The sequence below is a fragment of the Callionymus lyra genome, chromosome 19 (genome assembly GCF_982586985.1).
Source record: "Callionymus lyra chromosome 19, fCalLyr1.hap1.1, whole genome shotgun sequence".
NCBI classification, from domain to species: Eukaryota; Metazoa; Chordata; class Actinopteri; order Syngnathiformes; family Callionymidae; genus Callionymus; species Callionymus lyra.
Genome location: NC_141836.1, coordinates 97,105 through 108,360, shown reverse-complemented (window position 1 = coordinate 108,360; position 11,256 = coordinate 97,105). Strand labels below are relative to the sequence as shown.

The window sequence follows — 11,256 nt, the reverse complement described above, 5'->3', positions numbered from 1 at the left end:
TCTAGTGTTGCTAAAACGATTTATTATGTCCAATAAACAAACCTACAGAAAGACTTAACAGTGTGGGTCTTTCTTTTTATTTCAAGGGTCCCCATTTTATCTCAAACATCAATATAGCTAATATTTAACACTAATTGGTAAATATCAAACATGTATGCTTCATTACAGTTGAAACAATTGTTCTCTGGTAACAAATATTTATCATTAAACATGTGTGTTCATGTATGATCCATGGCACTCATCATGATGGACAAATATGATGGAAAAACATTCTATTAGTGTCAGTACAGTACACGAGGTTGGAAATCAACCACGCATTTGCGCATGCGTTGTCCACCTACAAGGAGGTTTATAACGGTCAGACGCGGAAGAATCTACGAAACTATCACTGATAGATTCTCAAAAATCATCTGATATTAAATGATCTTTTCTCTCAAGGATAAGGATGTTGAAGGAGTGACATCACAGTGTCCACTGTTGAAGGATAAGGATGTTGAGTGTCCAGCTGGAAGGAGCACAGGTACATGTTGTGGTTTATTAAAGTCTCTTTTCATTTTATTGACATCGGTAAATGTAACGCTAAGTTTAAGTGAAGGTATCAAGACCTGTCGCCCTTCCCAGCTATCTTCTAAATAATCCACGGAGGAAAAATTCAGAAAAAAAAGTCTTATATAGATCCAGAGCGGTCCGTAATAGGAACAAAAAAACAAAACAGGCACTCGGGGCGAAGGCAGGGCACTTCTGGAGATCGGGGTCCCAACAGCAACTAAAACAAAAAGACAAAAGGACTCACTTGAGTAAATAAAAGTGCTGACAACGTCAGGAGTATCCAAAGGATTATCCAGTTGTGATTCAAAGGCGAGGAGCGAGATCGAAAGGACAGCCAACCTGGTCTGGAAACGCAATACTCTGGCGAGTTCTTCCGGGTAGAGACGCTCCTTATCAATGGGAAGAACCCGCCACTCCATCATCCCCAGCCGCGCACCTGCCAGCGTCTGTCACTCAAAACACAGGACACATGAAAACGGAAAACCACCTTCAAAATAAAACAAAAGAACATAAGCATGACACTTGTATGTTGATTCTATCAAATGTATTCTGCCTATTTTAAATGTTGACCTTTTTTCTTATAAGAGTAACTGTCAGGAGTCTTGATGTAAAACGTCACTCAAATGTGTCATTTATTTATTTCTCTCACAGGATTCAGAGTCAATGTTCATTGCACAGAATTTCCATCTCCGTCCTGCACTGTCTGTGATGATGGAACTTACATGGACAAATTGAACCGAGAGAAACATGGTTTCAAGTGTCTCGTCTGTACTGAAGGTAAAGTTTGTTCTTCACTAGAATGATGAGTTGGTCAGTATGTAGATGTGATGTAGAATTTGTTATTGACCAACAGGACTGAGAGAGATCAGATCCTGTACCTTCACAGCAAACACCAAGTGTGAACCTCTGGAGGGTTTTTTCTGTGTGGACGGCTCAGTAGACACATGTGTGGCAGCACAGCAACACTCCACATGTGAACCAGGACAGTTCATCATCAGAGCAGGCGAGTTTCACATCCAACATGTGAAATGCAAGAGTGCAGAAACTATAAGACACACACAATGTTCTTCACAGGAACGTCCTCCACAGACACTGAGTGTGGAACCTGCAGTGAAGGAACATTTTCAAATGGAACGTTCACGTCATGTCAGGATCACAAACAGTGAGTGAAGCTTCACAAATGTTTGCTCCAGATGTTTTCTTCTAAACTGTCTCCACTTGTCTTTGTAGATGTTCAACATATCTACGAGAAGGAACTATTTCTTCTGACTCTGTATGTCAAGAAGGTTTGACACCAGGAGAAGTGGCTGGAATTATTGTTGCTGTGATCGTTCTACTGATCACATGTTCTGTAGTTTATTGGTATAAAAAAAGAAAAAGAGGTAAAAAACAAATGCATTCATAAAAATCACATTATTATATTGATTTGTGTTTATCTGGAGTCATTTCCTTGAATTATTTTTCTCCTTAACCAGATGGAAAAGAGTTCAAGAGAAGAAGGAAGGTATGTAAGAATGTTTTTTAGTCATTTATCAAAGTGATTTAATGTTTAAATGTAATGTTGATTAATTTTGCAAATGTCATCACTTGTACAATTAAAATGAATGTCAATTTTGGTTTAATATCTTCAGCACTGCAGTATTTGTGCATCAGAGAAACGATCATTATTTCTTATTAGGAGGTGGCAGTGGGAATGAATGAATGTATGGATTCAACGGAGCATCCGTGAGAATTTCAATTAGTTTGAGCTTTTTTTTTAATCTAAACTGACTTATTTTTTTCTTGTCTTAGATCAATTTATTCATCTGAGAATAAGTCCGATGAAGTGGAACATGTTCCACTGATGGTAGAACCCGGGGAAGACCCAGAACACACTGAAGAAGCATGTTCCTCCACTGGGCTGGAAACACAGGGGGGTCCTCCAGAAAGAGCTGGACGATGTAACTGGGGAGAAGAAAGTATGGACCTCTCTGCTGAAGCTGCTGCCCCCGTGACAAGAATCCAGATAAACAGACCAGAGATAGCAGACGTTGAATATGAACTAATTGGACACGAGGATATTAAAGTAGATTGTTCAGTCATTCAATAGAATGTTTGAGTTTTATACAACATGAAAAATGTGTTCATAAATGATGTGTTCAGTGAACATAACATATTTCTGGCTGTTTTCATTTGCCTGTGTGTGTAGCTTAGTCTGTGATATAGAAAACAGTTTCTGTCAAAGCTTTCATTAATCTCATAAATGGCTGATCAGTTAAACATCAGCCAGGTTTGAGGATGTACTTCACTCCACAGCCGTCAGTGTTGCTTGTTCTTTCACTGCCCTTTTTGTGAGGTCACCAAATTCAGACCAGCACAGATGGACAAAACCCAACAGCACATACAAAGCCACTTGAGAAAGGCAATCATCATGGAGGTGTGTACAGTATATGTTTAGTTAGTTCCTCGTATATTGCATCATAAAAGTCTAACCGTTTACATTTTTATGTTTGACAGACTATCCGATACACAGATGTGGGCTGCAGACCAGAACCTCACGTCCATTGTCATGTGCGTGTCAATGTGTGTCAATGCGCGCGTGTGTCAATGTGCGTCAATGCTTGCGCGCGTGTCAATGTGCGTCAATGCTTGCGTGCGTGTCAATGCGTGTGCGTGTGTCAATATGCTTGCGCGCGTGTCAATGTGCGTCAATGCTTGCGCGCGTGTCAATGTGCGTCAATGCGCGCGTGCGTGTCAATGTGCGTCAATGCGCCCGTGCGTGTCAATGCGTGTGCGTGCGTCAATATGCGCGCGAGTGTCAATGTGCGTCAATGCTTGCGCGCGTGTCAATGTGCGTCAATGCTTGCGCGTGTGTCAATGTGCGTCAATGCTTGCGCGTGTCAACACACAACACACGCACGCACACATTAAACAAATGCGCACACCCACATTAAACAAACGCGCACGCACACATAAAACACACGCATGCATACACAGACATGCACTGACAAACGCACACACACACGGTGACATGCAAACATAAAACACACGCACGCACGCACACATAAAACAAACGCGGATTTTATAGGTTTGTTTGTGATGTGTAGTTATGCGTTTGTGTGCATGTCATTGGTGTGTGTGCGCATGTGTCAGTGTGTGTCTGCGTGTGCGTGCGTGTGTGTGTTTTATGTGTGCATGTCACCGTGTGTGCGTGTGTCAGTGCATGTCTGTGTGTGCATGCGTGTGTTTTGTGTGCGTCCGCGTTTGTTTTATGTGTGCGTGCGTGCGTGTGTTTTATGTGTGCATGTCACATGAAACAAATGCGCGCACGCACACATAAAACAAATGCGCGCATGCACACATAAAACAAATGCGCGCATGCACACATAAAGCAAATGCGCGCATGCACACATAAAACAAATGCGCGCACGTCACATAAAACAAATGCGCGCACGCACACATAAAACAAATGCGCGCACGCACATATTAAAGAAATGCGCACGCGCACACAAAACAAATGCGCAAGAGCACACAAAACAAATGCGCGCGCACAGATAAAACAAATGCACACGCACACAACACACGCACGCACACATTAAACAAATGCGCACACCCACATAAAACAAACGCGCACGCACACATAAAACACACGCATGCATACACAGACATGCACTGACAAACGCACACACACACGGTGACATGCAAACATAAAACACACGCACGCACGCACACATAAAACAAACGCGGGTTTTATAGGTTTGTTTGTGATGTGTAGTTATGCGTTTGTGTGCATGTCATTGGTGTGTGTGCGCATGTGTCAGTGTGTGTCTGCGTGTGCGTGCGTGTGTGTGTTTTATGTGTGCATGTCACCGTGTGTGTGCGTGTGTCAGTGCATGTCTGTGTGTGCATGCGTGTGTTTTGTGTGCGTCCGCGTTTGTTTTATGTGTGCGTGCGTGCGTGTGTTTTATGTGTGCATGTCACATGAAACAAATGCGCGCACGCACACATAAAACAAATGCGCGCATGCACACATAAAACAAATGCGCGCATGCACACATAAAACAAATGCGCGCATGCACACATAAAGCAAATGCGCGCATGCACACATAAAACAAATGCGCGCACGTCACATAAAACAAATGCGCGCACGCACACATAAAACAAATGCGCGCACCACATATTAAAGAAATGCGCACGCGCACACAAAACAAATGCGCAAGAGCACACAAAACAAATGCGCGCGCACAGATAAAACAAATGCACACGCACACAACACACGCACGCACACATTAAACAAATGCGCACACCCACATAAAACAAACGCGCACGCACACATAAAACACACGCATGCATACACACACATGCACTGACAAACGCACACACACACGGTGACATGCAAACATAAAACACACGCACGCACGCACACATAAAACAAACGCGGATTTTATAGGTTTGTTTGTGATCTGTAGTTATGCGTTTGTGTGCATGTCATTGGTGTGTGTGCGCATGTGTCAGTGTGTGTCTGCGTGTGCGTGCGTGTGTGTGTTTTATGTGTGCATGTCACCGTGTGTGTGCGTGTGTCAGTGCATGTCTGTGTGTGCATGCGTGTGTGTTTTATGTGTGCATGTCACCGTGTGTGTGCGTGTGTCAGTGCATGTCTGTGTGTGCATGCGTGTGTTTTGTGTGCGTCCGCGTTTGTTTTATGTGTGCGTGCGTGCGTGTGTTTTATGTGTGCATGTCACATGAAACAAATGCGCGCACGCACACATAAAACAAATGCGCGCATGCACACATAAAACAAATGCGCGCATGCACACATAAAACAAATGCGCGCGCGCGCACACAAAACACACGGATGCACACACAGACATGCACTGACACACGCACACACACACGGTGACATGCACACATAAAACAAACGCGGACGCACACAAAACAATGTGCGTCAATGCTTGCGCGTGTCAACACACAACACACGCACGCACACATTAAACAAATGCGCACACCCACATTAAACAAACGCGCACGCACACATAAAACACACGCATGCATACACAGACATGCACTGACAAACGCACACACACACGGTGACATGCAAACATAAAACACACGCACGCACGCACACATAATGCGTGTGTTTTGTGTGCGTCCGCGTTTGTTTTATGTGTGCGTGCGTGCGTGTGTTTTATGTGTGCATGTCACATGAAACAAATGCGCGCACGCACACATAAAACAAATGCGCGCATGCACACATAAAACAAATGCGCGCATGCACACATAAAGCAAATGCGCGCATGCACACATAACACAAATGCGCGCACGTCACATAAAACAAATGCGCGCACGCACACATAAAACAAATGCGAGCACGCACATATTAAAGAAATGCGCACGCGCACACAAAACAAATGCGCAAGAGCACACAAAACAAATGCGCGCGCACAGATAAAACAAATGCACACGCACACAACACACGCACGCACACATTAAACAAATGCGCACACCCACATAAAACAAACGCGCACGCACACATAAAACACACGCATGCATACACAGACATGCACTGACAAACGCACACACACGGTGACATGCAAACATAAAACACACGCACGCACGCACACATAAAACAAACGCGGGTTTTATAGGTTTGTTTGTGATGTGTAGTTATGCGTTTGTGTGCATGTCATTGGTGTGTGTGCGCATGTGTCAGTGTGTGTCTGCGTGTGCGTGCGTGTGTGTGTTTTATGTGTGCATGTCACCGTGTGTGTGCGTGTGTCAGTGCATGTCTGTGTGTGCATGCGTGTGTTTTGTGTGCGTCCGCGTTTGTTTTATGTGTGCGTGCGTGCGTGTGTTTTATGTGTGCATGTCACATGAAACAAATGCGCGCACGCACACATAAAACAAATGCGCGCATGCACACATAAAACAAATGCGCGCATGCACACATAAAACAAATGCGCGCATGCACACATAAAACAAATGCGCGCATGCACACATAAAGCAAATGCGCGCATGCACACATAAAACAAATGCGCGCACGTCACATAAAACAAATGCGCGCACGCACACATAAAACAAATGCGCGCACGCACATATTAAAGAAATGCGCACGCGCACACAAAACAAATGCGCAAGAGCACACAAAACAAATGCGCGCGCACAGATAAAACAAATGCACACGCACACAACACACGCACGCACACATTAAACAAATGCGCACACCCACATAAAACAAACGCGCACGCACACATAAAACACACGCATGCATACACAGACATGCACTGACAAACGCACACACACACGGTGACATGCAAACATAAAACACACGCACGCACGCACACATAAAACAAACGCGGATTTTATAGGTTTGTTTGTGATCTGTAGTTATGCGTTTGTGTGCATGTCATTGGTGTGTGTGCGCATGTGTCAGTGTGTGTCTGCGTGTGCGTGCGTGTGTGTGTTTTATGTGTGCATGTCACCGTGTGTGTGCGTGTGTCAGTGCATGTCTGTGTGTGCATGCGTGTGTGTGTTTTATGTGTGCATGTCACCGTGTGTGTGCGTGTGTCAGTGCATGTCTGTGTGTGCATGCGTGTGTTTTGTGTGCGTCCGCGTTTGTTTTATGTGTGCGTGCGTGCGTGTGTTTTATGTGTGCATGTCACATGAAACAAATGCGCGCACGCACACATAAAACAAATGCGCGCATGCACACATAAAACAAATGCGCGCATGCACACATAAAACAAATGCGCGCGCGCGCACACAAAACACACGGATGCACACACAGACATGCACTGACACACGCACACACACACGGTGACATGCACACATAAAACAAACGCGGACGCACACAAAACAAACGCGCACGCACACATAAAACACACGCATGCATACATAGACATGCACTGACAAACGCACACACACACGGTGACATGCAAACATAAAACACACGCACGCACGAACACATAAAACAAACGCGGATTTTTTTTAGAATAGAATAGAATAGAAAAGCTTTATTCATCCCCAGAGGGGAAACACACTTTCACAACAGCGCAGATTAAAAAATATATATATAGGTTTGTTTGTGATGTGTAGTTATGCGTTTGTGTGCATGTCACTGGTGTGTGTGCGCATGTGTCAGTGTGTGTCTGCGTGTGCGTGCGTGTGTGTGTTTTATGTGTGCATGTCACCGTGTGTGTGTGCGTGTGTCAGTGCATGTCTGTGTGTGCATGCGTGTGTTTAATGTGTGCGTGCGCGTTTGTTTTGTGTGCGTCCGCGTTTGTTTTTTATGTGTGCGTGCGTGCGTGTGTTTATGTGTGCATGTCACCGTGTGTGTGGGCGTGTGTCAGTGCATGTCTGTGTGTGCATGCGTGTGTTTTAGGTGTGCGTGCGCGTTTCTTTGATGTGTGCGTCCGCGTTTGTTTTATGTGTGCGTGCGTGCGTGTGTTTTATGTGTGCATGTCACCGTGTGTGTGTGCGTTTGTCAGTGCATGTCCGTGTACGCATGCGTGTGTTTTATGTGTGCGTGCGCGTTTGTTTTATGTGGGTGTGCGCATTTGTTTAATGTGTGCGTTCGTGCACAGTAAATTTCCAAGTGTCAAAAAGGAAGTGTTAATGTATTTTAACTATTTCATAGACTGGTTTAACTCTTCCAGATGTAACACAACAACAACAGGTGTAAAACGTGGCTCCTCCCCCTGCAGTGCTGTTGTCAATATCCAGAGTTAAAACCCAGGTGTTATTTATTCAGTGTAAAAAGTGAATGAACACTGTCAAGGGTCAATTTAACAATATTCAGTGTTAATATCTTAATATGCTCCGCCCATTTCAAATGATCCAGAAGTTTCTAGAGTAATTGGACCTCATGGACCACTGCCATGTTTCCATTGGTAAAGACTGTGGTAAGTCTCTCCATCTGCTGACTTATATTTAAATGAATTAAACGATTTATACAATTGTATTCACCGTGACTGTACTACCATTCGCTTTTTAGACTTCTAATGTAGATGAATTGCTATGTGGTTCACCAACATTAAGTTACATTCTATTACTTGTAATGCGGTACAGTTAACCTGCGCAGTGAACACCACGTGTAGACACTTGTAACCAATACCACTATGGATTATTGTGTATATTCGGTTTATGGTGCTCGCTCAAAACAACAGATGTATATGCTGTCTGTACATGCGCGCGCCAGTAAGTACGGTAGTTCATTCCCGCGCCACTCCCCCTCTGTCAGGCTTTAGTTTTTAGTAATGTAACCCAGCCGTTTATTTGTCGTTTTATGTTTCAATTATTTTCACTGGAAGTATATAATTAAACCCAGTTGTTATTTTCGTGTTTTATGTTTTATTACTTTTCAATGCATGTATCGCATCAAGACACTGTCGCTTTAAGACGGCCATTGTTTTTTACCTGCGTTCCACGGATGAGACGCGTGGTGTTCAGATGCTTCAGCGGCTCAGAGACTGAGACACGTGTAAGTAAGTAAGTAAGTAAGTAATATTTATTTATATAGCGCTTTTCGAGACCAGGGTCACAAAGCGCTTTAACAATCAAAAACAATACTCAAAACAGTACATACTTCAAAGATCAAGACAACACCGAGAACAACAAGTTCGAGAAATTCAAGGAAAAGCCTGAACAAATAGAAACGTCTTAAGATGTTTCTTAAAGGAGTCAGTAGACTCCATCAAGCGCAAAGAGAGAGGAAGATTGTTCCAAAGCTTAGGAGCAACAGCCTGAAAAGATTTCTCTCCTCTGGTCCTGAGCCGTGTGCGTGGAACCATCAGTAGATTCTGATCCACAGACCTCAGAGACCGAGCTGGGGTGTAAGGCTGGATCAGATCAGTGATGTAAGGAGGAGCCTGACCATGAATAGCTCTGAAAGTAAGAACCAGAATTTTAAAGTTGATCCTGAAAGAAACTGGAAGCCAGTGAAGAGTTTTAAGGATCGGAGAAATGTGAGTTCTCCTACTTGAGCGGGTCAGAATTCTCGCTGCAGAGTTCTGAATCAACTGCAGACGAGACAGCTCCTTCTTGTTAAGACATGAAAACAAACCGTTACAATAGTCCAGACGAGAAGAAACAAACGCATGGATTACAAGCTCCAGATCATGTTGTGACAACATTTTCCTAAGTTTAGAGATTTTTCTCAGTTGAAGGAAACAGTTTCTGGTCAGTTTTCTGCAGTGTTGAACAAGAGACATGTCTTTATCAAATACAACACCCAGGTTTCTCAGGCTCAGTTTGACAGACTGACCTAAGTCACCCAAGTACTGACTCAACCATGGAATCTTATCATCAGGAGCAATCACCAGAGTTTCAGTTTTGTCCACATTAAGCTGTAAAGTGTGCCAACGCTCCTGCAATTTTACTGAATACACTCGCTTATCACTCCTAGGTGAGCCTAAACAATACGTTTATATTATTGTTTATATTGCTGTGTGTAAATGAATGTTGTGTCGAAGCAGCTATTTAAGTTTTTGTGTGAAACTTGAAGCATTGTTTTATAACTTTATTCAAGTGTATATTTTCGATAGTATTTTATATTGTACTGTTTCACTTTGTTTTGAAAGTAAGTTGCACTTTATATTTTGTTATCGCGTGGTGTTCAGATGCTTCAGCGGCTCAGAGTTCACCGCATCTGTTATTTAACACGCCGATTAAACGTTCGTGCTGTTGTATGGTTAACAAGCGTTGAATGTGTTGAAGGTGCCGTAGCTAAGAATCTTGAATATTAATAAAATAAATCGCCTACCATGACCCACCAATATAGCAAACTTTTTATTGGAATATAAATATATTTTCGTCCTTCAAAATAACAAACAAAATACGTGTGTGAGTTACATTATAATTAAAAAAGCTAAGTTTTAGCGAACTAGCTCTCGTGTTAACGCACCACAGAAAGTTACATTACACGCAATGAAACATTATTTCTGAGTCTTAAAGCAATAATGATATCTTACCTCAATAGACGAGTGACGCGCACCTGATTCCGTCAAGTTATGCACAAACGTGAGGATAAAATGCGATCGATCTTTGTCAACAAGTGTGACGTCATCATCCGGAAGTTGCGTATGCGGCAATTTGAAAACTTTTTAGCTGACGCTAAATTTAAACTAAACTTAACTCGGTCTTTATACAAGCACGCATCTACTATTGTATTCATGGCGCTTTTAAACAAACAAGCACAATATCTCATTGTATTCCTGTGGTGTGACGTCACCGCTGCGGGATCAGTTGATTAGCATGTGTGACGTCACCCCTGCAGACTCGCGATTAATGTTGACAAACGTCACGTAGACGCTCATAATCGCAGCTAAATAAAAAGAAAACATATGTCCATAAACGCAATCTCAATGAAAGCTTCTATTTTCATAGAAAAGCGCACCGGATTATAAAGAGGATCAAGCGAAATAGCACAGACTTTATTTTACTCATTCATAAAACAATGTCAACATTATGGAGTTGAAACACCTAAAAATATACAATATAGTCACTTTTACAGGACCTTTTAAGCATGTTTTAATCCGCGAGAGCTTCTTGACTTCCGCGATGCGTAAACAATCCAAGCTCCAAAAAATTAAAATTAAGCATTTTTACCGATTTATATTCACTCTGTACCTCCTTAAAGTGGTTTGAGGTCGTTAAGCACAATCAGGATTAGAATCACACTGTTGACATTAAACATTTCAAATGAGCTTCATAGTTGTAGAATTACGGTAGCCA

General features: G+C 42.9%; 1 long non-coding RNA gene across 1 annotated transcript; it reads right to left on the bottom strand.

The window, feature by feature from the left end:
- Positions 1 to 498: 498 nt before the first annotated feature.
- Positions 499 to 10,555, bottom strand: LOC148058789 (uncharacterized). Its single transcript, XR_015709355.1, has 3 exons — positions 10,494 to 10,555; positions 889 to 995; positions 499 to 766 (listed from the first exon to the last, which is right to left on the bottom strand). It is a non-coding gene; the product is annotated as an uncharacterized LOC148058789 (long non-coding RNA).
- Between the last annotated feature and the right edge of the window lie 701 nt (positions 10,556 to 11,256).